Raw genomic sequence first — 25,493 nt, 5'->3', positions numbered from 1 at the left:
AGCTCTCCCCTGGGGATGGCCCAGAAGCCATCTCATGGATTCTGACTTATTTGTTCATGTTACGGTGTTACGGTGAACCCCAGAGTGCACGTTCAGTGGGAACACCACAACAGGGCTGCACCATAGATGCTTCTTTTTTTTAAAAAAAAAAAAAAAAAAAAAAAAACAGGGAGCCTCTGTTCTTTAGGACTGGATTTGGGAAACAGACAAGGCCGGCAGAGCTCTGGGCCTGGAGTCCCAGGCCACCCGTGGTGCTGCTGGCCCAGACACAGGAAGGCTTTTCAGCTTTCCTGGAATATAAAAATGTGGAGACTCGGAACGCGGTAGTTGTTGATGGAGAGCTAAGATTTCAAGGCCACTTAAACTGGGATTAAAGATGCTGCACAGGGGTGAGGGAGGAAGGTGGGCAAAGGCACCTGTCCCTGCTTAAGCCCCACTTCTCCTTCTCCCTGGCAGCTCTACTTTCTAGCTTCTTCCACGACCTGAGCAAAGCTATGGCTGCCGCCCTGTCAGTACATACCAGACTTCCTCCTCAGTCCTCTCCCTGCATCAGGGCACACACAATGAGTCCCAGGAACCACACGGTAGCAATAGGCATCAATTTCTGAAGCACCTACTATGTGCCAGGCACTGTATGGGGAAAGATCACAGCAGCGCCCGAGAAGCTGAGGTCCTGTTCTTAAGGAGAGCAGAATCCTAGGGTAAGGACTGAGACACAAGCAAGAAGCCACTGGGGCTTCTGCCACTTCCGAACTCGACACTGCCCGACAGAAGCGGAGGTGGACTGGTAATATCTGCGATGCGTGAGACACAGAAATGGAAAATGGCAACATGCACCTGAGTCCTGGGCTGTGCCAAAGAAAGAAAGACAGAGGAGGATGGAGTCAGCGTGTTTAAAGCACAATTCTCACCACAGTGTTTGAGGAACAACAAAGGCTGTCCCTGTCTGGGGCGAATCCTGACAGGTAAGAGGCCAGCTCACCTCAGACAGAGAAGACTAGCTTTCTGTGTCAGTGGGTCTATCTAACTTGCGGGCACACACACCCAGCCTGGGAACAGCCTGAACTGATTTGACCTGGAGATGCATAGGTATTGATCTCATCCTACAAGGTATCTGGGGACTTGATCTCACCTCCTACTTCCAGGAAACATGTGAACAAGACCTGTCCAATCAGAGGGATCAGTCATGGCTAGCTCACTCGTGGACTTGATTATACCTGGACAATTAGAATGACAGCCAGAACTCTTGTTCAAAAAATACTGGAGCTTGGGGAGCTGGCAAGGCAGCTCAGTGGATTAAAGATATTTGTCACACAAGCCTGGAGACCTGTCAGAGGTAGAAGGAGAGAACAGACTCCGCAATTTTCCTCTGACACACACATGCAAACCACACCATGTGCACTGCCCCCAACACACACACACACACACACACACACACACACACACACATAATCCTAAATTTTTCTTTTAAAGAAGGATCCTACTAAGTTGGGATGGCTTGTGGGGGTGGGGTTTCACTGGGGCAGCTAAGGTGCCCACAAGGAGAATGGACCCCAGAGTCCAGAAACGGGGCAGACTATAACAGCTCAGAGCCTGGATATAGCCACCTCTGAAGCACACCTCACCTGGCCTCTTCCATTAGAGGATCAGTAAATGTTCTCTTGACTTCTAAAGTTAACTGAAACTTATTTCTACCAACTACAAGAGCAGAATCCAGTCTTATTAGGGCACGGAGGTACACACGTGCAATCCCAGCACTGGAGGGCTGAAGGGGGAGGGAGGATCATGAGTTGGAGACTGACCTGAGCTACATAGTAAGTTTGAGCCAAATAGAAAAACCCTGTCTTAAAAGCTAAATCAGTGCAGGGCTGGAGAGATGGCTCAGCGGCCAAGAGCTCTTGCTGTTTTTGCAGAGGACTGGAGTTCATTTCCCAACACCCACGTTAGGAGGCTCAGGACCAACTGTTACTCTAGCTTCAGGGAACCTGAGGCCCTCTTCTGGCCTTCTAGGATACTTGTAAATACTTGCACACGCGCACACACACACACACACACACACACACACACATATGTGCATATATACAAAAACATGCACACCAATAAAAATTAACTAAATGCATAGAGATGTGGCTCAGGGGTACAGTGCTTGCCTAGTATGAGCAAGGTCTTGTGTCCATCTTCAGCAATATTATATCTCGTGTGTGTGTGTGTGTGTGTGTGTGAGAGAGAGAGAGAGAGAGAGAGAGAGAGAGAGAGAGAGAGAGACCTATGCCCTGGCTTGAACTTGCTGTGTCATCTTATGCTCACTCCTTATCTCTCCCATCAGCCCATTAGTACCAAGGTGGAGGATGCAGGTGACAAACTTGACATCTGAGGTCCCCCACAGTCTGACATTCTACCTATCATCTGTCTGTTGCCAAGTTTAGGCCTGACCCTTCCCCCTTGTCCTCAGCCCTCACCTCAGGGCACACAGGAAGACTGTTTAAATCATTCCTCACAGGTAGGCCTGTGAAACATCTGGAGGACTCTTCACAACAGACCGTGAGCCCCACCCCCAGCTCTAAATGCCAGATGAGGGTGGAGCCACCTAGTCTCTCTCCTATCCTGTGTTAAGTGGCAGTTCTGGTGGAGGGACCACCATGCTCTACGAACTCAAACTCAATCTGTCCTTTCCTTCAGGTGCTGATGCCAGGTGGCCCATGTAAACACACACCTCAGGCAGGTAGGAGATCAGACCAACAGGGCCCTCCATCCTCAAAGCAGAGCCCAATTTGAGACAATTCCAGATGGCTGCAACTTTCCACAAGGGTAGCACCAGTCCTGGTCAAGGGGGCAGCTCTGGCACAGCCCCTGCTTCCGCTGGCCCCATGCTGAAATATATCTAGATAACAGGAGGCCATTTGAGGGGTATTCCAGCAGGCCCTGTGCTGTCTTCCAGAAGCCAGTAGTCTCTCTCAAAGAGTCCCCTAACACCACCACCACCCCAGCAGGCAAAATGCCAGATCCCACACTGTGGGCCTTGTCCTGACACACTGCCTGGAGCAACCAGGCCTGTCTGCAGGGCCTGGCTGGCCCTGGGCTCTCCCCTGACTTAACATCCGACTTGGCTGCCTGCAAAAGTCTCCTGCGGCTTTTTGGACTGCTAACACTGCAGAGTAAGTAGCAAGCGGCTTCCCCATAGCATCCTTTCCAAGGTGGCACTGGCCCAAGGCCGGCTCAGCCAGCTCCCAGCCCTATGACCTTGAGTCAGTCACCTGCCTTCAGGGAGGCCTTGGGGTTTTCCTATGCGAAATGTGAAGACTAAGGAAATAGAATTTATCAACTAATTCCTTTTCAGCTTTTGGGTAAGAAAAGCTTTTGTAGCCTGGGTCTCCCTATGTGGCTCTAGGGGCCATGTTGCCCCAACTCCTGGCCTCTGGCAACACTCTCTCCTTGTCCTCCCAAGGAACTGGAATGCCCACTGTTTGGGTATTATGTTGGTTAGGCTTTTAAAGTCTACTGGATGCTAAGTCCCAATGTGGAGGCTGAGAGCCCAGTGTGGTGGTGTAATCCCAGCATTCAGGAGCCTGAAGCCAGAGGGTCATGAGTTTGTGGCCAGCCTGGGCTGTAAAAAAAAATAAAATAAAATAAAATAAGAAATCACATCTAAAAACAAAATCTGAACAGAACCACAATGAACCATGCCCAGGCCCCTGGTAACAAGAAAGAGAGGGGCTCCAGGCTGGATCATCAAGGAGGTGAGAATTGGTGGTAGTTACCCTGACTGCCTGGGACTCAATAAACAAGGAGAGTGGTTTTCCTGGTGGCAGGATGGGGCTTTCTGAGGATGCTGGCAGAAGGCAACACTCTTTATTATCCTTTGGCTGGAGCCCATGGCCGGAACTTAAAGTAGGAGTTAGCACTAAGAAGGTGTGGCCCTCACCTAGTGAGGAGACCAGGGTCGGTTCCCTTGTTCTGCCTGTTAAATGCCCTCAGCCCCATACAAAAACAGACCCCCACACATGTCCCATGGGCCCTGCCCTGGCTGGAGGACGGGGTGTACTCTCAAAGAAGGCCCAGCTCACAGCAATCCCTCATCCAGGCCATACTGACTCAGTGCCCTTGAGTTAGAGGAGCAGCCTGGCTTCCCCCACTTTCAGCCAACAAAACAGTCACGAGGGGTAGCAGGTTCCCAGCCAGTGGGGCTTGGGGACGAGAAGAACCATAAAGGAACATCACAGCTGTAGCTTAGCACACAATCCCCACTTCCTGGAACAGTCCACCATGCCATGCCTTCCCTACTGTGCCCTGATGGGTTACAAGAAAAGAAACAGTACTAGTGTTTTAAAAGGCTTCCCAGGGCTAGAATAAGAGCCCTTACCTACAATCCTGGGTTCCATCCTCAAAATCACCCCCCTCCAAAAGAAAGACACAAAACACCTGGTGTGGCTGAAAACTGGCCCCGGGGGATATTCGGCAAGAGCTGACACATTTTTCAGGCTCACAACATTGGGCACCTTTAAGAAAAGCCCACCTTCTCCCCATGGAAAATTAAAGACAGAAATAGAGGCTACGGCACCTAGAAGGGGCTGGCAGGCGTGGGATTTTTTTTTTCTCTCTCTCCTTTTAAAGGTTTGTTCTGATCTATATTCTCCCACTAATAGCTTAAGCAAACCCACATTGTTCCTTAGGAGAGCTTCCCTACCAAAAATCAGTTGCCATAGGTCTACTTGGCACCACCCTGAAACTCTAATCTCCAAATTGGGGCACATCCTTTCGGAGCAAGGGTCAGGACATCTGGAAAATCATCAAGAGGATAAGTGTGTGGTACCTCACGCTGTGACAACACAGACATTAGGTTCTTCCTCGTTATCCACCAAATGGTCTCCTCAAACCCAAGGACGAGAGAGGGATAAGGATCCACCCAGATCACACTGTAAGCCAGAGGCCAAGGACACCAGCCCTGACTCTCAGTGCCTGACTTTGATTTTAGATGTTTACCTGAGTAACTTTTTTGTTGGGACATCTCTCACTCTCTCCAGACAGACAGCCCCAGGAGGGCGTATTTCAAACTGTCCTATTCACGGGCCATATCTATACAGCCTGGGATGAATAAGTACCTGCTAGGCGGATGGATGGGTGGATCCAAGCCTGGACCAATAGACGTTCAAAGTATAGGCTCTCATTTCAGGATTGGGCTGCACTTCTGTGAGCCAGGCCCCTCTGCTAGATGCTGGAGTGTCTCCCCCTCCTTTCAGTGTGTCCCCAGTTGGTGAGCAGGCAGATATAAGGCAAGCTTACAGAGGTCCAAGCTCAGGACTCAGGCCTAGAGTCCAACAGAACTGAGGAGGGGAAGTTCAAATCCACTTTGACTCTTTTGATCTTTGGCTTCCTTTATATTAAGCACCACCCAGGGTCAAGGAACAGAACACTTCATGGACCAGGACGCTTCAAGATGTACCTTGCTGGAAGAAAACTGTGGGGAACAAAGGACCAGGCTCAGCTGAGAACCCCAGACTACAAGGACAGGTGAGGCAGATCCGGGAAAGAGTCTAACATCAAATTCTTCTTTAGAGTTAATCTGATTTTACAGAGCACGGTGGAGCCACTGGAAGACCCCTGGGCAGGAGACTGGCTCAGCATCACCACTTAGATGGTACAGAGAGGCACCCAGAAGGCATGGTGGCTGATCAGGAGGCTGTGGATAGCAGGTGCCATCTGGTGATGGAATGAAGGTCCTTGAAATCATGACCAGCCTTCCATTGAGGCTGACTGGTCCTGGATCAGGGGCAGAATCCTCAGAACAGCCCTGTTCCAGTGCCCTTCACCCAGTAGGCATGACTGCTCAGACCCACAGGCCAGCCACACTTCTCCACCCACTGCCAAGCATCTAGTGACCTTAGCTAATGGGCTTTCCTCAGGAAGGGGGTTGATGGAACATGGCAACCAGTCAGATTCCACATCTACCCTGTTACAAACGCCATGGAAACGGGACACTCAGAATGTCCCACCTGAGAGACCTAGCCTAAAACTCCACTTAATGGCAATACGGAGGCTCAGGGGGAATGGGGAGGGGACAAGGTGACTAGACTGACCAGCCTGGAACATGGGTAGGCTCGGTTAACAGAAGTCAGTTGTCCACTGGATGCCCAACAAGTGTGGGCAAGACATCCTTCTCACCCTTCTCCCCCCCACCCCCCCACCCCCCCCCCCCCCCCGCGCCTTGCATCTCAGTCCTGGGCTGACCAGAGCCGTTCATCAGTGCCAGGCTCCAGGCTCTTCTCCAAGCTTTCCGAGAGTTGGGTCCTGGATTACCGGTGTCTCTTAAGCAGCTTGCCCTTGGGATTCTTCCTTCACACTCTGTTCCCATTAACTGAGACTATGAACACCACCATGGAAATACGGAGGTGAGGGGCTGGGGTTGTGGCTCAGTGGTACAGCACCTGTCTATCTGTGGAAACCCTCCCTGGGTTCCATCCCCATTAAAGTCAGTTGCACAAGATCTTGCCAGTGTCCTCAATCTACCTCCCAGAAGGGGAGTTTTATATAATCAGAATGGTGGGCGCAGCAGGGGCAAGGGAAACTGAACAATAGGTGTTTTGAAGGTTGGATCTCTCCCACTTCACTTCGCCCAGACCTCACCAGAGCTCCTAGTCCCTGAGGTGAGTGGGTGGGGCAGGTTAGCTGGATGATCCCAAACAAAGTCCACAGTACCTCAGCTCCACAGTCAATGGACCACTCTTCCGCACACCTGCAACCTGTTCAGAAGCACCTGCCCCCAGCATAAAAGGCCCGGGATTGTACATTAACCTCCAGATACTCATCTTCTCCCCCTCCCTGTGCTGCTCTCACCTGCGGCAGAGACTGAGAGCCGCCCAGCACCAGAGACTGGTTTATTCATTGCTGCCCTTCCTACCCCTATGATAGTGCCTGACATACAGTAGGTGTTCAATAAGCATCTGCAGTGGAACCAGTGATACACACACCTGCAGTTTCAGCCACCTGCGAAGCTGAGGCAGGAGGATTGAATAGGTGAGCTCCTGTATCAGTGGAGAGGCCTCGGGCTGCTGTTCACCTTTAGGGCAAGTTGGAAGCCACTGGGTGGGGCGACTCCCTCACTGAGCTGTAGTCTGGGTGATCAGCTAGGACAGAAGAGGTCAGTGGGTCACAAGCCAAGGATGTTCACAGTGGGCTGGTGGGCTTGTATGTTCTGTGAGGTGTTCTGCAAGGTGTTCTGCAATGTGTTCTGCAGGGCATTCTGCTGGGTGGCAGGTCATAATGGGCCATTGTTTTGTACAGACCGAGTGGCAGAACCTGAAACAGTATGATGCTGTTTTTGCTAAAAACAAAACCAAACCACAGCTGGCTAGCTGACTGGCTGGCTGGCCCCCTGAGCAAATCCTTACACCAACAAGGAAATGAAAACGGACCCAGAAAGTGATAAAAAAGCAGACTGCGTTCCTACAGACTTTCAGGTAGCACACAGCTAAAGCTGCACGTAAGGGCGATAGATAACCTTGAGGTCCTTACTGACTCATTCTGTAGTGTCGGGGGTGGAACCCAGGCCTGCACATACTTCACAGCTTGTACCCTCCATCCAACCTTATAAATGGATCTTTTGTAAAATGATCCGAAGGGAATCTATCTTAGCTTATAATGGTTCTGGATTGTATTGCTTGAGGTATATGATTTCTTTTTTTTTTTTTTTTTTTTTTTTTTTTTTTAAATATTTATTTATTATGTATACAATGTTCTGTCTGTATGCCTGCAGGGCAGAAGAGGGCACAAGATCTCATTACAGATGGTTGTGAGCCACCATGTGGTTGCTGGGAATTGAACTCAGAACCTTTGGAAGAGCAGGCAATGCTCTTAACCTCTGAGCCATCTCTCCAACCCCGAGGTATATGATTTCTAACTTAAAAGTGAATCATTTGGCAGTTCCTCATTTCTATGTATATAAAATGGCATGTCCATAAAAAAGCTTGCACACAAGGCCCACAGGAAGTCTCTCCCAATCCCACACCTACAAACAAAGCAGCTGTAGGACAGACGGACAGGCTGTCATATGGTTATCAAGCCTCTTGCCACAGGGCACATGACCTCCAGTTTATACAGCATCCGCTCTTACACATAACTAAGATACAATTTAATTTATAAATTAGTCACTCAGAGCAATAACTCAAAATAGAATAATAACCTTTTACTGTCATAAAATGTATTCAACAACTCATGAACTGCTCATTTCTAAACCCTTTCATTTAATATGTCTGGGCTACAGTTAGCCATGCCTAACACATCCATACATACGGTGCTGGGATTACAAGGGTGATTCATCACGCCTGGCACAAATCCACTGATACGAGGCGGTGAGAGACATCTAAAAGTGCTATGTAGAGGGGCGGAGAGCGCTGGAGATGTGGCTCAGTGCTACAGTGTCTGCCTCTCAAGTGTGAGGTCCTGGTTCCAACCTCAGGCAAACAAAAAAGCAAGAAGAGAGACGCAGGGAAGACCGCTGGCTGTGCGACAAGAGAGCCTCCTGAGCTCAGGTCCCCAGCACCCACATAAAAAGGCAGACGTAGCCATGCACTCATGCAAAGCCAGCACTGGAGGGGGGACAAAGAAGGCAAGGTGGAGTTTGTTGGTCACTATCCTAGCTCCAGGTTCGGTATCAGAACCTGTCTCAAAAAGTAACATGGAGAGCCATGGGGGAAGTGACCTGATGCTGAACTCTGGTCTCCACACACATGCACACACACAAAAGGTAGAGAGAGCCTGAGAAGGCATGTGATGTTGACCTCTAGCCTCCACCAGCACACGCACACATGTGATGCTGACCTCTAGCCTCCACCAGCACATGCACACATGTGATGTTGACCTCTAGCCTCCACCAGCACACGTACACATGTGATGCTGACCTCTAGCCTCCACCAGCACACGTACACATGTGATGTTGACCTCTAGCCACCACCAGCACACGTACACATGTGATGTTGACCTCTAGCCTCCACCAGCACACGTACACATGTGATGTTGACCTCTAGCCTCCACCAGCACACGCACACATGTGATGTTGACCTCTAGCCTCCACCAGCACACGTACACATGTGATGTTGACCTCTAGCCTCCACCAGCACACGTACACATTTGCACGCACACGCCCTACATGCACCAACACACATCAAGTTCATTCACAAACATGTATGCAAACATAAGGAATATTTATCTTGATCTGGAGGGTACTGTTACACTGATATCTAAATCCATTGAACTTGAAAGCATCTCTGCATTTTCAGTACATTATACTGATTAAATTTTAATTTAATTTAATCGGGGGAGGGGGTGCCAGAGTCCAAACTTGGACCTTCAGGTTAAGCACACACTGTATTACTAACCTATAGTTCTGGATCCTTAAACCATCTTTTTACTTAAAAAAACAAACAAAAAAAACGCTATTTATTATTATTGTGTGTACCTTATGTGGCATGCCAGGGTCTCATGTAGAGGTTAAAGGACATCTTTGTGGCATTCTCTCCTTCCACCACAGAACCTGGTGGTTTAACTCATTTTCAGGTTTGCGTGGAAAATGATTTTACCTGCTGAGCCATATCTCAGGCCCTGGCTGCTGCAGAGTTGGGGTGGGGGTGGGGATTTCTTTGTATAGTTTTGGCTGTCCTTCACTCTAGATCAGGCTAGCCTCGAACTCAACGATTCTCCTACCTCTGCCTCTGAGTGCTGGGATGAAAGGCATGTATCACCACTTCCCGGTCCAAATGCTTTTTAAAAATCACAGGGCGGGGAGTAGCAAAAGACAAGATCTCCTGAGTAAATTGGGAGCATGGGGACCTTGGGAGAGGGTTGAAGGGGAGGGGAGAAGCAGGGAGGGGAGCAGAAAAAAATGTAGAGCTCAATAAAAATCAATAAAAAAAATATTTTAAAAAAAATCACAGGGAAAAGTTAGGCACAGCAGCTCACACCTGTAATCCCAGTACTCGGAAGTCTGAGGACGGAGGATGGTGGCAAATTCCAGGCCAGACTGGGCTACATAGTAAGTACCAGATTAACCGCCTCTCAAAAACAAAAACAATCCTCTTCCTGCCTCTCTGACCCCATCCCCCTAAGCCCAGCCTCAGCTCAGGTTTCCAAAAGAAACCACTAACCCAAAACAGTGGGCAGGGAACAGCTCCCCCCACCCCACCCCCACCCCCAGCCCTACCCATAACTTTCCCTAAGGATGCCAGATCTGCATGCTCCAGGGAAGTGGGAACCAGCAAGTTAATGGCCTGGTACCTGTTAAACAGGGCATCAGACCTCACCTGGTGTTTACAGAAAGAGCTTGAGGTTGGTAAAGATTCATTGGTACAGAAAATGCCTTGTACCCTGAGTGAGGGAAGCCCGGCAGGCAGCCATCCTTGATCTCTGGAGCCCAGCCGAGCTTCTTGATTACCATTAGGGGTCTCTCCCAGGCTCCAGGGTTGACTGACTCCTGCTACTGTCCCCAGACTCTGTTCAAATCTATTTCTCTCCCATATCCCCATAGCTTTATGCCTGTAATGCATAGCCCACCACCAAACTGGCTCCGGCCAGATCTATTCATGTCCTCTGGTCCTCTCTCTAAATGGGACCCTGTGGACATATTCTACAAACATGCTTGGTTATTTAGCTTCTCGGTTTCTTTAAGCCCTCGACATCTCTGCCTACCAGACCAGCTTACCCTGCTTCTCTATCCATAGGAAGCATCGATCGACTCTGATATCACCTTCAACTCTACCTCACTAAACACACACTGGGTCACACATGCAAGTCTTCCTCGTGGCATCCTGTGGACGACAATGGTCACTGCAGCAGCCACTCCCTCCAGGTTTCTAGCTCCTCATAGCCAACATTCTAACCTCCAAGTCAAGGTTTCTTAACCAACTAAAGGAGACACGTTAAGAATGAGCTCCCGGGGCAGGTGAGATGGCTCAGAGCACACTGGCTCCTCTTCCAGAGGACCCAGGGTTCAATTCCCAGCACCCAGATGGCACTTCACACCTGCCCGTAACTCTAATTAGTTCCAGGGGATCTGACATGCTCACACAGACACACACGCAGGCAAAACACCAATGCACATAAAATAAATTTAAAAGTATGAGCTCTAGTTCTCTTTCAGCATATGGAAGTTCCAGGACCGAAGCTGCTCCCCACAACAACGTACATTCAAACACCTTCTTTAGCTGGGGTAAGTTGACAAACACCAGGACGCAGACCACAGCCCCAAAGAGCCTGACTCTGGCCCATGACCACTGCTGACGCGGAGATCAGTCAGTACGGACTGGGGTTCCAGGACAGCCCTCTATTCCCACCCAGATCCCCCAATGGCTGAGGCTGGGCAGCATTCCAGGGAGTTCTTGTGATTGACAGCTCTTTCCTGTGTCCAGGAATGCACTCAGTGACTCATGGCACCTTATCACTGAGACCTTTGGAAACTTTTAGAGAACTAAATCTTTGACAAGTCGAGGTAGAAACAGGGACCCCTCCGGGGGGAGGGGGGGTGCAACACCTGCTGCAGAAATGGCAGCAGGGCCCCAAGTGAAGGTGCAGGGAAGCAAGACGGAATATGAGGCACTAAGGACTCCCCTCCTCAACACCCTCTAGCTCTAAGGACCAGAATACATTCGTCTCCCATTTTCTCCAGAACCAACTTCACTTTCATGTCCCCGACAAACTGGTGGCCCAAGCTCTGTGAAGCCAAAATGCACAGCTGGCCATGACGAGGCTTTTGGAAGCCCAATTCTGTACAGTTCAAGCAAGGCAGGCGCCTAGGCAGCTCTCAACTGGCCCATCTGTGGAATGGGCTCTTTCCCCACTGCCTGAGTCTCCAGATTCTTCCAAGCAGATGGGACCCACAGCAGGGTACAGAGGAGTTAGAAAGTCAGGGAGGCTGACTACAACAGAGCTACAGGCAGTAAGTGCCAGGGTATCTCCCAAGGGACAAAAGCTCTCGCTCTGGACTGCGCCACAGCCCTTGCCACACACCACAGTGACCCAAGACCTCGTGACACAGTCTAATCAGGAGCTCTAGAGCCGAACCCGGCTTTACAGCTTACAGCAAGCTTATTCAGCCTCATCTCCCTCAATCCCCTCAAGGACAAGGCGAGGCTGGCCTTAGCGTCCTTGTCGCCTGGACAGCCGAGCCCAACCTAAGAAAACTACCTAAGGTCACCATTAAGAGGGACATACTCTGTCCGGGGACAAGCATTGGCTCTTAAATAGGGACATACCCATTGGGTAGTATACCCCACCCATTTCACAGGTGAAGAAACTGAGGACAAAAAAACATTGCCCAAGGTTAACTGGATAGCTGAGCCAAAGTCTAAGACAGCCTCTAACAATCTGCCAATGCCATCCTATTGTGGGCTCTCGGCTGATGCCTAGGACCCCCTCCAGCCACCCACCATCATCTTGCTAAAACACTTCCCCTTCACCCCCCATTCCCCCGATGACTCCCTGATAGAGAGGGAGGCAGGCAGGCGGTTGCTAAGCGCTCACCCGCTCTCTCATAAAAATAAACTCCTTCTGGCTTAGAGGCTCTGGGTGAGATCCCCTCCCTACCAGCCAAAAAAAAATTACTTAAAAAAGATCTCCATGACATTTATTTAAAATCCAGCTGTGCCAAATCAGAGGCCAATTTACTGACATCCAAATGGAGCCACGTGCTACCAAACCGCAGTCCGAAGACCCTCTGGGTCAAGCGCCTGGCCAGTCTCTGAGATGATTTATTTACCCAGGCAGGAAACGGGGGCCCAGGCTGTCTCCCAAGCCTTTGGGGCTGGTCCTGGGGGAGGCAGGGATCTGGCAGAGGCCTGGCGGTGACCAAAATAGCCAGGTCCATGGCCCTGCCTAGCACACGCCTCCCTTGCAGCCCGGCTAGTCTAGGCTGAGGCTTTGGGGCTGTAGGACCAGGAGACCTGTTTCTGAGACTGGCTCCTTGTGTGGCTTCCCCAGTGGAAGAGGACCAGAACCCTCCCACCCAAAAGAGGAACCTACAAAGGGAAGGGGTGAAGTGTGGAGGAAGATCTGTCCAGCTGATCCACTGGCCATTGCCCCTGGCTGTCCCTCCGGGCCTCAGTACTGCTACTCAAGCCTGCGGGCGGCTGTCACTGCTACCTGCATGCCACACCCAGGCAGCACCTGGAGCCTCTCACCTCTCCTAAAAGCCACGGAGATCTAAAGATGACCACTAGGCCCACTGGGCACAAGGGATGCCCTCTCAGGTACCGCTGAAAGACACCAGACTTGTCCACAACCAGGGACCCAGAGATACGATTACATTCAGGGACACACACGTGCCTACGACCAGGGTTCCCGAGACAGAAGACACAACCACACCTACGGGTTCACAGAGGCAAGACATATATAGCAACACACGAGAGCGCACATCAGAAGACAGAGACACACAGCCACACTACTCGCAGCTATAACAGCCCAGGACACAGCCCATCACACACCCTGGGGTGCACATGTGCACGGCTGCCTGGAGTGCAGAAATAGCCACCCTCAGAAACAGAGACATTCAGGGACAAGGAGAAACCCCGTGAAACACACACGCGCGCGCACACACACAAACACACACACACACACCTGCCGCCGCACCAACAGCCCCAGCCCCTTCGCCAGGGAAACAATAACTCCCTCGGCTGTGGGGCTAAGCAGGAGACCCTCGGTCACTCCCTCTATAGAAAAGGGGATGGCGGAGCGCGGGGAGGCCAGACCTGCAAGGGACTTGGGGAGGTGGTGGAACGCAGCCCGGGGAGGGGGCTGCAGTCGCGGCCCGCACGCCTTGGGTACCTGGGTTGCTAAGCCCGTGGCCGCGGCGGATGGCCCGGGACTGGCGGGACTGGCGGGACAGGCGGCGATCGCGGCGTTGGCGGCTGGGCAAGGGAGCTCGACTGCAGCCAGGTCCCGGAGCACGACGCTGGCAGCGGCGCGGAGGAAGCGGTAATTTATAAGCGGCTTCTCCCTGACCTCGCGTGTCTGTTGTCTGAACAGGCAGCTCTCCGCATCACCCATCCTGCTGGGTGGAAAAATACCAGCTTGGCCGGGCCTGGGGCGGGGCCTGGGGCGGGGCCTAGACTCTCAGTCACGCCCACATGCGGTACACACACACGCACACACACACACACACACACGCATGCACGCACGCGCGCACGAGCTCGGACACACAAAGAGCCCGGGCTCGCTTCGTCGAGCGCGCGCACCCATCCTCATGCTCTATCGAAACGCTGGTGGCAAATGGCACTGCTCAGATCTCTCTTTCGGGCGATGAGGAACTAGAGACCTAGACCCCTGGCCCATCTCCTGTCCTGATAGCCACTGCCACATCACAACGCTCTCTCACACATCTAAACACCTAGCTCTGGGGATGAGGCCTGAGGCTGCTGCAGCTGCTAGGTCTGTGCCAGAGTCTCTTCCTCCTCCGCTATGACCTCCTGGCCAATGCGCAGCTCTGCGAGCCTGGCTGAGCTGCTGTGGAAATGATCGCTGGAGCCAAATCCCCCGGCCCACATGAGGCTGTCCTGGCTTCATCGTGGGCTGTGGTGACCTCAGGCAAGTTCCTCAGATTTCTATGTCTTGGTTTCCTCATCTGTAAAACGGAAATAAAAATAGTGGAACTCATCGCTTTTGGCTGTTGGGAGGCTCCAAGGTTAACAGAGCCCGAACAGGGCACCAGGCACCTCCGAAGTGCCAAACGAGTGTCAGCAAATGTGACTATTTTTAAATGGAGACGGGGAGTGTGCCATTAATTCTTGCCCTTATTTGAATGAGCAGGTCCTCTCTCTGATTGTACACACCCACAGCCAGGCTGAGCCTGAGGTGGCGCTGTGTGACCTTCGGTAAGGCCTTCCCCTCTCTGAGTGCCCACTTCCTTTTCTTTCCTCTCCACTCTGTCTGCACACAAGTGGCTGTTAATGTAGCATGCCTCGCCTTTTGCCTCTTAAACTGAAAATAAGGGCCCTGACCTGGCCAGCCCGAGCCCATTGTCCTAGGCTGGCACAAGATATCAAGAAGCAAAATAACAGAGGGGGCATTTTTTTCTCTAGCAGGCCTCATTCAGTCCCCCTGCCATTGGGCTCCAGTTTGTCCTCCCTACAGGTGCCCCCAAGACCACCTCCAGCCTGTCTCCACGGTGGTCCCTCCTGTCTGTAGTCCAGGAGCACACACAGAAGGCCGTAGGTAGCTTCTGCTGCTGCTCTTCTGAATGTAACACTAGATAGAGGGCAAACTGAGGCTAGAGGAGAAGGGACTTCAGACAGTGGGTATGATGGCCCACGCCTATAATCTCAGCACTTGGGAGTGCCAGGAGTTCAAGGTGAGCTTGGACTGCATAGTAAAACCTGAATTTAGAAAAAAAAAAAATTAGATGGGTAGTGGTGACACACACCTTTAATTCCAGTATTCAGGAGGCAGAGGCAGGCGGATCTCTGAGTTTGAGGCCAGCCTGGTCTACAGAGCCAGATCCAGGACAGTCAAAGCTACACAGAGAAACCTTGTCTTGAAAAAAAAAAAATCCACAGTTTTCCAGACTTACATGTCACTACCCACAGCACAAAGGGCTGAGGCCAAGGGGCAGGTTAGAGAGTAAGGAAGTGGCTGAAGTTTGAACCCAAAGCACACTTGAGGAAGCCAGGGAAACTGGGGGCAGGCAGAGGAACCTGGGGCGGGGGTGGAGGAGCAGAGGAAGCAAGAGCTGCAAGGCTGCGAAGGCCTTCAGGCACGACATCACAAGACTATGCAGAAAGCCAGGGCAGTGGAGGGCACAGTGGCATAGCAGACACAGAGAGGCAACTGGAAAGTCTCTCAGAGAAGCCTGACACTCAGAATGGTCCACAGTGATGGCTATGAAGAATGGTAGGGACGCTGCTCAGGTACCCATCCACCTTTCCCTCTGTGATGTCAGCTCTGTAAGTGTGAGATCTGGTCCTTGACTCCATCAAGTGCACAGGACTTCACAGCCACAGTGCACAGAAAGGGCTCATATGTGTTGATTTATTGCGCTTTGAGATGGGATTACCACTACATTGCCTAGCCAGACCCCAAATTGTTGAGATCAAGGCACCCTACTGCAGAGCCGTTGGGTGGCTGGGGTCACAGCTGAATGCCACTTGGGTCACTTGCTATATTTATTTTGTTTAGCTTCCTTTCCACAGCACTTTCATGGCCGGCAGAATTCACTTCATGTAAACAGGTCCAACCCCTCGCCAGAGCATCTCTGTGAGCTAGCTCAGCACTGCTATTTCTCCCACTTTGCAGAAGGAAAAACTGAGCCACAGGGAAAATAACTGGCCTGGGGATGCTCGGCCGGTGAATCACAGAGCTGGAATCTAAACGTAGTCCATCTGTTTGCTGCCAGGGGGGCTTTGGGAGAGCCCAGCCCCAGGTTGTGGGTGCAGCGGGTCAGTCAGGCGTGAAGCATGAACTCAGCATGTGAGAGGCCATGGACTGTCAGAGGAATTACAAGTCTCAAATGGGGCAGGCTCTGCTGAATGCAGCTCCAAAGGCTTTCCCTGCACTGGGCTTCATCCGTCGTGTTTTGAGTTTATTGCCACAAATGAAAATTGAGATGATTTTGCATATACAAACACCTGTCTCCCCAGCTGTTCAGATGCTTGGACAGGACTGCTGGGCCCAGGAGTTTGGAGCTGGTCTGACAATGTAAGGACACTGTGTCTCTTTAAAACAAATAATTTCACTCTGTGGGGTGGTGGTGCATTCCTTGAATCCCTGAACTTGGGAGGTAGAGGCAGTGGATCTGAGTTCGAGGCTAGATTGGTCTACAGAGCGAGTTCCAGGACAGCCAGGGCAATGAAGAAAAACCTATATAATAGTAATATTTCAATCCAGGCATGGTGCCACACACGTTTAAGCCCAGAACTCGGAGGGCAGAAGAAGGTGAATCTCTGTGAATTTCAGGCCAGCCAGAACTACATAGTAAGACCCTGTCTCAAATAATTTGTCCAGACACAATGGTACACACTTGTAATCCCAGCATATAGGAGGCAGAGGATCAGGAGTTCAAGTCCAGTTTTGGCTACAAGAGACCCTGTGTCAAACAATTTAAAAATAAAATAAAATAAATGGGGGGGGGGGGGGTAGATAGATCAGCAGAGCTCAGACAGCTCTTGCAAAAGTTCAAATCACCCATATCAGACAACTCACGCCACCTTTAACTCCAGCTCCCGGGGGATCAGATACTTCTTGATCCTTAGGACTCTATGTGCATATATGCACGCACACACACACACACATTAAAAAATAATCTAAAAGAGATAAATAAACCTATAGTTCCAGCCCTGAAAAGACTGAGGCAGGAGCATTGGCTGCAGTTTAATAAGATCTGATCTCCAAGAACAAAACGTAAGGGCCAGCAAGTTGGCTCAATAGATAAAGGTGATTATTGCAAAAGAGATCCAACCTGAATCTCCAGAACCTATATGGTAGGAGAGCCAACTCATACAAATTGTCCTCTGACCTCTGTACACATTGTCACACACACACACACACACACACACACACACACTGAATGAATGAATGTGAAAAAAAACTTTAAGAAGAAAATTTGGATTCTCTTGAAGATTGGTAGAATGGGCCCCCTGCTGGCCCATCACCTACCTGTCCAAAACTATCAAGCACCAAAGGCTTCCTTGGCATGCTCACATGCTAGACATGAACCAACCCCCCCCCCCCCCCACCACCACCACCACCAGGATATCTCAGTTACTCCCTAGCTTGCAAATGTCTCCACGAGACTGAGCTGGGACCCAGGCCCAGGCCAGTGGTGGGAGCTGCAAGATTCGGAAAGAGCTATTGGGCACCCAAGGCACCAAAAACACTGGCACTTATGAGGCGCTTCAAGGAAAGCCAGGCAGAAGTTCCTTCTACAAGCCAAATACTGGCTGACATTCCAATGGGACCAACTCATTTCAGGAATGAAAAATCGATGTTCGGGCAGAGCTCCTGGGGACATGCGCAGGGTGATGGCCAGGGTTTGGGCTTTTGGTCTGTGGCTGTTATTCACAGCAGTGAACACGGTTTGTAAGAAGCCACTGGGAGCACATTACTCAGAAGCTCTCAATAGTGGCATCAAATCGATCCAGGGCTTTGAATGAAACCTTCCGACCCTGCCAGAGGAACTCCTGTCCTATCTGTCAGGTCATCAAGAGTAGCGGCCACGCTGAGGGCGGCACAGCGCATGCTGGGCCATCTGGCCAGCTCAGGAAGGCCACTTGGCACCAGCTCTGCAGAGGATCGAGGATCCTCTTGGCCAGCCTCACAGGAATCAGAACACCATCCCCCATGAAAGCCGTGAAGAGACAAGCAGGGACATTGGGTGACCGGCGATTCTTTCCCCCAGCAATATCGCTTTCTCCTAGGCACCCCCTCTCCAGTGTGTCCACGTGCCCAGCAAAGCACCAGGGGTCACACTACAGAGCTTGACCAGAGTACCCTGCCTCTCAGGAACCTGCGTCCTGCCTGCCTGCTTGCAAACCCCAGGGCCCATCGTGGGCTGTGCCGCCTACCGTGAAGCATAGACCTCTCTGTGCCTCACTGTTCTGATCTGTACAGCCAGACTAAATAAAACACCAGTTTCCTCAGCACTGCTGTGAGGGTCCAGAGGAGATGGTTCAGGAAAAGCGCTGAGCAGGGTCTCTGACACCGTTCCCCACGGGGCATGTGAAAGTACTCCTCTTACCCACATGCTCCCTGCCTGGGGCCTTCCCTCTTCTGAGCCTTCGTTCGTTTGTACTGTTTCTTCCCTACCCAAAGCATGTCGCCCATTGGCCTCCTGCAGTCCTGGGACTCGGCCAAAGCTGGAGCTCCAAGCAGGAAGTACCCAGGAGGCAGACTCCCTAGCAGTGCCCAGCAAGCAGCCAGCACAGAGGAGCATGGGAAACCATTGCCGGATGTGGTCTTGGGGAGGTAAGTCCCTGAGCCCCACTTCCTCCTCTGTCTGAGGGAGCAGACTGCACTAGAGCCAGAGAGGGAAGGTATCATTGAGAGGCATACTGCAAAGGACGAGGGACCTGCAAGCAAGTACACATTGCTGCAAGGCTGTGTCAGGTCCCTGGGAGTGACTGCAGGGGCCAACTTCTTCCAGGCCTTCTCCCACCCCTAGCCCACCTCCACTCCCGGCTGAGAGTATAGGAGGGCACCACCACCTTGGAAAACAGCTTGGCAGTTTTAGATAAGGTTGGAACTTTCTAGTAAGGCTGAACTCTTGGCCTGTGAACGAACATCCCCACGCCCAAGTACTGAGACTCAGAATCCTACCCCCTTGTGCAAGAATGTGAATGGCCGCACAATTCATGGCAGCTAAAAATGGAAACAGCCTGGTTGTATCAACAGGAAAATAGAAGCCGAATGATTGCGGCTCTCGCAAAAGGACTCCTGGGATGCGCAGGGCCAGAGGGAGCTCAGAACACCCTGGGTGAGAGAAGCCAGACTCCCTGTGGTTTCATTTATGTGGAAAATCAGACCGGGACCTGAGAGCGAGGGCTGCCTGAGGGGAAGGGAGTGGCCGAGTACTGGGGGACCAGAGTACCCTGGGACTCAGTGGCCTGTCCTGAGGAGGCCACACGGGGCTAGAGCTCCTCTGAACGCTTTTTCTGTGGGCAGTACACAGGTCTTTGATCTGCAGTCCACACCCCCACCCCATTCTAAATACTAAGCCAACGGCTGAAGAAACAGCTCAGCGGTTAGGAGAGAATACTGCTCTTGCTAAGAACCCAAGTTCAGTTCCCAGTGCCTGCATCAAGCGACTGGCAGATTCTGAGTCTCAGTACTTGGGCGTGGGGATGTTCGTTCACAGGCCAAGAGTTCAGCCTTACTAGAAAGTTCCAACCTTATCTAAAACTGCCAAGCTGTTTTCCAAGGTGGTGGTGCCCTCCTATACTCTGCCTCCAGGGGACCTGGTGCCCTCTTCTTTCCTCCTGCCACGCCAGCACATACCCACCCACAGACACACATATTTATATATAAATAAAGATCTTTAAAAGTAAATGTTAAGAAAAGAAAGCAGGACTGCCTTAAATTGGGGATGTAGCTCAGTAGGTATAGCATTTTTCTAGAGGTCACAAAGCCTTGACTTCAGTCCCCAGTGCTATATACGCTATACTTGGTGGCACAAGCCTAGAGTCTCTGCACCTAGGAGGTTGGAGAGTCATATATTCAAGGTCATCCTTGGTTACATTAAGAGTTCTAGGCCAGTTTGAGCTACTTTAGACTTTATCTATAATTTAAAAAAAAATAAGAAAAAAACGTATTTATATTGAACATATCCAGAAATTTTCCATGTTATCATTCCCTGAAACATGCAGCAGAAAAACTGTTAACGCAGCATTTACAGAGTATTATGTTATTCTAGTTATTATTTTCTGTCAGTGCCTATTAGAACTGAGGTCTGGCACAGGCTAGGCGAGTGCCCTGCGGGGAGACCTCCCACAGCCCCATCTTAGTTACCGTGTTCAGGGAAGGCGCTAACATTACCAAAAACACCAGCTCATTGCCACTGTATACAAGGGGTGCAAGCATTTATAGACAGAGGGAAGGCATGCCACCAAGCCTGAAGGCCTGGGTTTGATCTCTGACACCCACAGAAAAGAGGAAGGAGAGAAAAGACCTTCCAAAGTTATTTTTCTGACCTACACACACACACACACACACACACACACACACACACACACACTGGTCTCCCCAGGCACTCAGCCCTCCTCCTGACTGAGCCACCCTCTGTGTGCTCCCATGGCCCTTGGAGGCCTGTGAGACAGAACCCCCCCCCCCCACACACACACACTCACACCCCACACACCTACACACTCACACCCACTCACACACTCACACACACTGGTCTCCCCAGGCATTCCGCAGTCCTGGCACTGCTGCTTCAGAGCCTTTATACCACTGCTCCTATGCAGGGCACTTTCCCCTCAGCCCTTCTCAGGGTGACTCCTGTGGCCCTGGCTAAGTAAACAACCTTAGATATCAGCTCTTCGGTCTCCTGTCTGGCTTCTCAGATGGTCACTGGCCCATTGTCCTGCCCTGAGTTCCATCCTCAGAACCACAGAAAAGAAACCTAGTGCCAGCCAGGCGTGGTGGCGCGTGGGAGGCAGAGACGAGTTCAAAGCCAGCCTATATATAGAAAGATTCAGGATAGTCAAGACTAGTAGAGGGACCCTGTCTCAACAAAACAAAACAAAACAAAACAAACAAACAAAAAAAACCACACACAAACAAAAAGAAATACTGATATCTATTTCTCCTCTTCACCAGAAATTCCAGTTTAATTGAGTGTGAAACTATTTTTTTACATATTTAGACAGGCTCTCATGCATCCCAGGCTAACCTCAAACCCACAGCAATCCTCCTGCCTCCTAAGTGTTTGGTTTACATAATTGTTAAACAAGCTCTCCAAAAAATGTGAACGGCTCATCAGGGCCCAGAAGCTTTGGCCCACGGGGGCTATGCACCCTATAACATCATAGGCCCAGACATACCCAGGCAGGCCCACTTCCTCTGCCCTAATTCCTCTACATTCTTGCTTGAGTCTCTCTGAGGCTGCCTTCTTATATTTGGGTATTTCCCCTCCCTTCCTAAACACAACAATTCAAAATATTCCTAGCCTCCAGACAATAAACAAAGCTGGGGAGGCAGCTCTCCTCTTTGTGCCCACTTATGGCCTGATCCAAGGCCTCCCTGATTGGGTACTCAGACCACTGGGACTGGTCATCTGAGTCTGGGTGGAGGGGGCCAACTTTCATTGCTATAATCCCAGAATCCCATGACTATTAGGTGACCCCCCAGGCACACCCCCAACACCACTTTCCCAAGGAAACAGATGTGAGTGATTTATGCTAAGATACACAGCAAGACTGAACCCTCTGGCCTGAGGTTTCCAGCTTTGGGGCAGATTTAGGCTCTGGAATCAGAAAGGGCTTTAAGGCTGTAAGGGACTCTGTCCCTTATCAGCTAGCTGTTACCTCAGACAAGAGATCAGCTCCAGGCTAAACCTCTGAACACTCGTTTGCAAATAGAGACGACTGCAGAGCCCCAGCTGAGGTCACTGTGGAGGCCCAAGTCTACGCAGGGCCAATGCTCAGAATTATTGCTGTCATTCTTGAATGTTTTTGTAATGATGGCAAAACTAGCAGGAATGAACAAAGACCCCAGGGGGCGACAGTGGAGTGGGGGAAATGGGAAGTTTGATGCCTAGGTGCCTGCCTGTGCTGCCAGTGGTGGTGGAGGCCAAGGAATCACAAGTTCAAGGTCAGAATAGGCTACGTCACTAGTTCAAAGCAAGCCTGGGATTCACGAGACAGGGTTAACAAGAAAAAGAAGAGGGCACTGCGGGGGAGGAGCAGAGGGGAAGAGGCAAAAAGAAATGTTAGGTCCTAGAAGGATGGAGCTACTCTTGTCTTGGTGGCAATAGCCCTGAGGGTGACTTAGGTCCCTCCTCCTGCCTCAGCCAAGTTTTGACACTTTTAGTAACTAGTTGGGGTCTTTCTGTGCTGGGAATGGAGCCTGGGCCTTAGGCAAGCTCGGCCACGGGTGCTCTCTCTGCCACCAACCTCCATCCCCAGCTATTTGAAGCCTTTAAGCCTATTATTTTCTGCCTGTGTATTGAAAAGCTGGGAGCCCAGCCTTTATCCCACACACGGCCCTTTGTGTGTCAGCGGTGGAGAAATAGGGGTGACACAGAACAAGCATCACCTGTAACACAGCACAGACAGATCCGGGGATACACCCTGACAGATCACTGGATATGTGATCAATATGTGGATGGCTCTCTGTATAGACACCAGTTTCTCACAAGTGGTCCAGCCAGACAAGACAGATGAAACTCTCAAGGTGTTCCTTAGGCTCTGGTCTTCTACCTGAGACATTTATCAGGGTCCCAGACTTTACAAATAGGCCACTTTTCTACAGCCTACCCAGCTGCACACTGCACACCTAGTACATGCAAGGCAATCTGTTAGTTTGGCCTTCTGTGCACCCACTCACCAATGCACAAGGAAGACACCTAAGAACTGTTCTATTTGTGCTGTGTGACAGCAGACAGATCGCCCAGCCTTTCTGGGTCTGAATTTCCCGAGATGTAATAACAAAGGAGGCAGAGAGACAATGCTGACCCATGAAAGCGCCAATCACTAGAGTTAATTCTAACTAATTGGGGGGGGGGGTTCTCTTTTCATTTAGAAACTACTCTAGCTAGGTGCTCATGGGTCGACACCCTTTGCCACTTGTCAATAACCTTTTCATCCCATTTTGTGGCTTTATTATTATTTTTTATTTTTCTGCTGCACGCAGGATCTCTCTTCACATGCTAAGCAAGCATCCCCAGCCCCCATCTCCTTTTCTTACAAAGTTGTGCCCAGAGATTGAATCCAGCTGGGCTGCTGGCTTACCATGGCCCTTATTTTTATGAGAGTTTTACATTTTAACAAAGTGTGTACCAGTGACGTAAAAGTGTACTTAGAAAAGAAGTTCAGCGGAGAGAATCTTCGAGGCCCCACAGTTGCCCAGGCTGCTGTCACCACAGTGGATCTGTTCTGCCACTCTGGAGGCCTGAAGGCCTAAAACAAGGCCCCAGCTTTGCTGGGGTTCTCAACACTACCCTTGCTTGTCCTGGTTCGGGTTCGTATGGGTCTCCATCATCCCCTGAACTTCTTGGTCCACATCTGTCTCTTCCCTGCCTCTACCTTTGTGTGGCATTCCCATGAATCATCATCTGGCCATCTTCTGTGTCAGGCCCCATGTCCATTTTCCTTCTTGTTTTAGGGAGGAAGGGCTTCCTGTGGCCCGGGATGGCCTCCATGTGCCTATGTAGCCAAGGATGACTGAGCTTCTGAGCCGGGGTGGGGGGGGGGGGCGCTAGAGGTGTGCACCGCCATGCCCAGTTCATGCAGTGATGAGGATCCAACCAAGAACCTAGTCAAGTACTCTACAACCGAACTACAGCTCCGGCATCTCAAAATGCTGCGAAAAACTAAATTTTAGAAATAACGAATGGGGAGCACGGCTGCGGGAGACGGCTCCATGGTTAAGAGTACTGCTTTCAAAGACCCGAGTTCAGTTCCCAACACCCATGCCGGGCAGCTCATAACCATCTGTAACCCTAGGTCCAGAAGCTCCCACACCCTGTAGGCACCTTCACACACTCACAAATAAAACATAACAGTAAATCTTTAAGACTAGATGTGGTGGTGCACGCCTTTAATTCTAGCACTTGGGAGGCAGATACAGACAGATCTTTGTGAGTTCAAGGCCAGCTTGGTCTACGTGGTGTGTTCCTTGATAGTCAAGATTACATAGAGAGACTCTGTCTCAAAAAAAAAAAAAAAAAGCTGGGTGGGGGTGGCACATACCTTTAAACCCAGCACTCAGGAGGCAGAGGCAGGTGAATTTCTGTTAAGTTTGAGGCCAGCCTGGTCTACAGAGTGAGTTCCAGGATTGTCTCCATAGTTACTGAGAAGCCCTGTCTCGAAAAACCAAAAAAAGTAAATAAATAAATAAAAATAAAAACATAATAAATAGATTATAATAAAAACCTTTAGAAACAAAAACTAATTTAGAGACTGGGAATGTGGATCAGTTGTACCTGCTCAGGTGTGCTGTTTGGTTTTGGTTTTTGAAACAGTACTGACCTGGAACTCACTTTCATTTTCTGATCCTCCTGCTTTCACCCCCAAGTGCTGGGTTACAGGTGTGCACCACCACGCCTGGTTTATGCAGTGCTGGGGATCGAACCTAGGACCTCCTGGATGCTAGGCAAGCACTCTTTCAACTGATCCACATTCCCAGCCCTTAAACTGGTTTTTGTTTTTCAAGAAGTCGGCTTTAAGCCTTATTTGAAATCTTAACAGCGCCTATGGAAGAAAATTCTGGAGGATTCTGCTAATCCCCAGTCATTGCCTGAGTCAGAGCCTAGATGACTTTAGAACCTCCTTTAGGGACACAGGCGAGACAGGAAGGAGACTTCAGCCAGGGCCTCCCCAGGTGAAACCGCAGCTCTGAGCTGCAGCTCTCTCACTCTCCTGACTCCAGCTACCTTGCCCTAGAGCCTTTCCTGAAGATACCCAGGGTTGTTCAGCAGACCCTGTGAGCATTTGCTATAGCTGGGGCCCAGCATTGCCTCTGACCACACATTGCTCTGCCTTTGACACTTTCCACCTCCAGGAAACTTCAGAAGCAGCAGCTGTGCCCCCACCCCTCCACACTCTACCTGCCCCCTATGATGAGCCCTGCTAGTCGAGGGACACAGTACTTGTGTTCAGCTTCAATGTGCCGGGAGAGCCAGGGAGGCTGCCTGAGAAGGACAGTGTGGCTTTGTAATGAGGACTGCAGAGAGACAGCCTCACTGTCCCAGCCCAGCATGTAAGTGTTTAGTTTGCTCAGTACTTTCCATTGTTAGACTCTCCTGAGCAGGAGTGAGGAGTCCTGGGTATCACAGGTACATGTATAGAAGGAAACACTGCAGGCTG

At 50.7% G+C, this 25,493-nt stretch overlaps 1 protein-coding gene across 3 annotated transcripts in view; it reads right to left on the bottom strand.

Moving 5' to 3' along the window:
* The window catches only part of Slc6a6 (solute carrier family 6 member 6), a 75,508-nt gene extending 61,488 nt beyond the window's left edge, over nucleotides 1-14,020 (bottom strand). For all 3 annotated transcript variants that reach the window (XM_041679647.1, XM_041679655.1, XM_041679664.1), the window contains exon 1: nucleotides 13,807-14,020. The gene's annotated coding sequence lies outside the window, so the exon portion shown is untranslated. The remainder of the gene's footprint in view (nucleotides 1-13,806) is intronic.
* Nucleotides 14,021-25,493: the final 11,473 nt, after the last annotated feature.

Source organism: Microtus oregoni, unplaced genomic scaffold, assembly GCF_018167655.1.
Source record: "Microtus oregoni isolate MIOR12 unplaced genomic scaffold, Mior012 000002F_ref0000024, whole genome shotgun sequence".
In the NCBI taxonomy this organism is placed as follows: domain Eukaryota; kingdom Metazoa; phylum Chordata; class Mammalia; order Rodentia; family Cricetidae; genus Microtus; species Microtus oregoni.
This window is presented reverse-complemented; position numbering and strand designations above follow the sequence as displayed.